Source organism: Pinus tabuliformis, chromosome 2_1 (genome assembly GCF_031772625.1).
Source record: "Pinus tabuliformis cultivar Carrire ecotype Pingquan chromosome 2_1, CPIR1, whole genome shotgun sequence".
NCBI classification, from domain to species: Eukaryota; Viridiplantae; Streptophyta; class Pinopsida; order Pinales; family Pinaceae; genus Pinus; species Pinus tabuliformis.
In genome coordinates, this window is record NC_142299.1 from 8,201,572 (window position 1) to 8,205,932 (window position 4,361).

General features: G+C 41.6%; 1 pseudogene; it reads left to right on the top strand.

Moving 5' to 3' along the window:
• Positions 1-417: 417 nt before the first annotated feature.
• LOC149198425 (calcium-transporting ATPase, endoplasmic reticulum-type pseudogene) lies at positions 418-2,186 on the top strand (annotated as a pseudogene).
• The last annotated feature ends 2,175 nt before the right edge of the window (positions 2,187-4,361 follow it).

A 4,361-nucleotide genomic window follows, 5' to 3' on the forward strand; every position in this document is an offset into this window, starting at 1 on the left:
TTGAAAAATGCTCGGCTGACTCTCACCACCCGCTGATTCATTTGCACCTGTAACGTCCTTAGCCGAAGTACGCGTCCTCTGCTCCCACAATCTGTTAACTAGTCGTCCTCCATCGGGTTTTCTACCTGTTTTCGAAATTATCCCACGTATCAGGCTCGCTCAGAGGTGCAGGGGCACTCTACAGGCGTTTCTACAGGAAGTCGTCTACAGGAAACGCAGAAAACAGCTCTGCAGAAGGAAAACCCGAGATTTTTGTCAAAATTCAAGCTTGAAATGAGAAAAGTAGTTAAAGCTCGTGTCCAAGGTTACCAGGGTTCTTGAAAGTATTGATTTTGGAGTTTTTCAAACGCATTATAGATCTGTTAATGGTGGAGCAATCTGTTTGAATTCAGAATCTGATCATCTATTTCATAGTCCATGGAGGACAAGATATTCCCTGCTTGGTCTAAAACTATTGAAGAATGCTTAGAAGAATATGATGTGAGCTTAGAAAATGGTTTAAATTCTCATGAAGTGGAAAAACGCCATCAAATATATGGATGGAATGAGCTCCAGAAGAAAAATGGTACACCTTTGTGGAAGCTGGCAGTGGAGCAATTTGATGATACAGTTGTTAAAATACTTCTGCTGGCAGCTGGCATTTCATTTCTTCTCGCCTACTTTCATGATAATGTGTCTTCTGAGGAGGGCATAACAGCCTATGTAGAGCCCCTGGTCATTCTCCTGATTCTCATCCTCAATGCCATTATTGGAGTATGGCAGGAGAATAATTTTGAGAAGGCTTTGGAAGCTCTCAAAGAAATGCAATCTGATCATGAAAAGGTCTTGAGAGATGGACATTATGTTGTAGATCTTCCCTCCAGAGAACTTGTTCCAGGAGATATAGTGGAACTGAAGGTGGGAGACAAGGTTCCTGCAGACATGAGAATTGTGTCCCTCAAGACATCCACCTTTAGGATGGAGTAGAGCTCCCTGACCAGAGAGAGCATACCTGTGGTCAAAAGAACATATCCCGCCACCTTGTGTGACTGTGAGTTGCAGTCAAAAGAATGCATGGTGTTTGCAGGAACTACAGTTACCAATGGCTGCTGCACATGCATTGTTGTGAGCACTGGCATGTTTACAGAAATAGGTAAAATTCAGGCACAAATTCAGGAAGCTTCAATGGAATGTCATGATACCCCTTTGAAAAGAAAGTTAGATGAATTTGGTGAAAGACTGACAACAGTGATTGGTGCCATTTGTATTCTTGTCTGGATCATGAACTACAAATATTTTCTTTCATGGGAAGTCATAGATGGGTGGCCAAAAAAATATCAGGTTTTCCTTTGAGAAATGTATGTACTACTTTAAGATTGCTGTTGCTCTGGCAGTTGCTGCTATACCAGAGGGATTGCCTGCTGTGATTACTACATGTTTGGCTCTTGGAACTTGTAAGATGGCACAAAAGAATGCTATTGTGTGTAAGTTACCGAGCATGGAGACTTTGGGTTGCACCACAGTGATTTGCTCTGATAAGACAGGTACTCTTACAACCAATCAGATGTCTGTCAGTGAGTTTATAGCCATAGGGCACAGTGCTAGTTCACTTAGAGAGTTTTCTGTTGAAGGAACAACATATAATCCCGAGGATGGAAAAATATTGGATTGGCCTGCACATAATATGGGGGAAAATTTAGAAACTCTGGCAGAAGTTGCTGCAGTTTGCAATGATGCAGGGATATCTTGTCAAGGTCACCAGTTCCGTGCTACTGGTATTCCCACTGAGGCAACCTTGAAGGTATTGGTTGGAAAAAATGGGAGTTCCAGACCCAATGGCAGGTGATACAAGTGCCATTCTCAACAATGGCACAGTGAAATTGGGCAATTGTGATTGGTGGATACAAAGATCAAAGAGGCGGGCTTTATTGGAGTTTGATTGTGATCGAAAATCCATGGGTGTTATTGTCATGGAACAAATGGGACAAAATCGTCTGCTAGTGAAGGGTGCCATGGAAACTTTGCTTGAAAGGAGTGCTTTTCAACAACTTGCAGATGGATCAGTTGTTTAATTAGATGATGCATCAAGGGAATTACTCTTGAGGAAGTTTCATCAAATGAGTTCAAAGGCTTTGCGTTGTTTGGGATTGGCATACAAGGAAGTTTGGGGAGAGGGCAACAGAAGGAGAAATTGGCCGAGATTTTAGCTAGGGAGGAAGCACCTATGCTAGCCACCCTAAGCACATCCATCCCCTCCATGAACACTCATTTTTTCAAGGTTCGGACACAATCTGGTCATGGTTCAACCTTCTACAGGAAGCTACAGGACTTTCTACAAGAAGTTCTCTATTTTTACCAGAAACATCCTATAGAAGCCTTTGGGCAGGCCAAAATCAATTATGCAGAGGGATTTGAAGCTTGAATTTTGTTGAGGAGGCATGCAGCCACTCTTTTCTTCCATCCTCCACAGGTTTCATCTCCTTTCACCACCATTGCCACCATCAGATTGAATATACTTGCACAATCATACGAAAGTTGAAACTTCTCTAGGAAAAGGAGCATAGGCAGTGGGAAGAACAAAGAATCATGGTTTGATGACAGAGAAGAGGACATCACTTCAGAAGCTTGGCATGACAAGGAGGCCACCAAGGCCATCAAAGATGAGGAGATAGATTGGTTGCTCAGAGGATGAGCAACACTTTCAGTAGGGGGGTGATGATTAGCCCCAAAAATGGATAATTATTTGGGCTCATTCAACCTCCTAATTCGACTTAATCCACCATTCTCATTAGTTTATTGCATGTTTTTAATTATATTTATGCTAATAGAGTGAATTGGGTTAGTTATTATGCCAACAAGTCTAATGTGTGCTTTGTGTAGCCTTTTTGGTCAATTTGGAGACAAAATCAATGGTTGAAATGAGCACTTGGTAGCCAAATTCGTGGAGAGTATTTTTAGGAAGGTGTTCCCCTCATTTATGGGCCCTTACCTCGAATTCTCCACCATCAGCTCAGAGTTCAAGGGCCACCAAATCAATCAGCACAAGGGCAGCCAAGCAAGTCAAGTAGGACTGCTGTTAACTACAAGTCTTGGGCAGCCGAGTCCCTAAAGTTTAGGAGGGCTGTTGGGGTCCTCAATTTGTATAAATAAGAAGGCTTAGGGCCTCATTTTGGTTAGCTAGTGGTTAGTCATTTTGTAGCTGGTAGTTAGTCATTTCATAGTCTTGTTGTAGTCATTTTGTAGTTCGATTTTTAGGCAATAGATTAGCTTTGTTTTCAGCTCATTCTCAAGCTCTCCTTGTGGACAGTTTTGATGTAACTCTTCATTTCTTGATCAATAAAGATGAATCCAACTTTTCACCAGAAATAAATATCTCTTAGGAGGCTGTAGCTCTTGGGGTTGGGCCCATATCAAGTGCCCAATACCTCCTTTGATTATCTTTATGTGTTTTTGCTGCATTCTTAGAGTAAAATCTGCTATTTAGATTTAATACTTGTTGTGTTATTTAGGTTGCTTTTGATGATTAAAGCAGATTTTCATGTTCAGATTGATTTGGATAGATTAATAACATAAAGGATCCTCGGAAAAAGGGGCTCAAGCACCTTTGATCTTACCTCTCCCTCAGTGGGATCGTGAGTTGGGACAAAGGTGGCCTTGCTGCCCACAAAAACGTTGTTTTGCTTCACTGTGCAAGTATTAGTGTTGGATTCTTAGTTGTCAAACTTGATATCAGTTTTGACTGCATGCTTAGGGTTATGATTGCTTAGTTTCATAGTTAGTTCATTTGATTTTGTGCAAATAAACTTTTGTTCCATTTCTTTTGCTATTATCTAGGTCAGATTAGGTCAAGGTAATTAGGTTCTTGATTTTCCAAGTCTTCATTTGTTAAATTAGAAAAATAACTTGCAGAGAACCTGTTATCCTTCTCTATCTACCCATAATCCATCAAATAATCTGCTCCAACCCTTAGTCCATGATTCGTACCCTTCATTTGCCATACTTTCCCCACCTTGCCCTAATTCCTACATTCTTGTGCATCATCGCTTCCTCCATCCTTGAACAAATCCAATCGCTCCTTAGCCTCATCCACCAAGTCCTAGACCTCTTCACACCCCTATTTCACCTCCATACTCAGTCCTCCATCTTTTTCCCTCCATCCATGCTCCAAAATCCCATTTCGAAACATCCTGTAGAAGAATTACAGAACATCCTGTAGAAATCCTGAACATCCTGTAGAACCCCTGCAGACTTCCTGTAGAAGCTCATAAACACAGTTTCTTTGCAGCCAAACTTTGTGAGACTCTCTGGAAGGGTGTTACGGACCCCTTAGACCCTCTCTGAACCTTCCCAACCTTTCCCAAGCATTTCTCCTCCTTGATCCA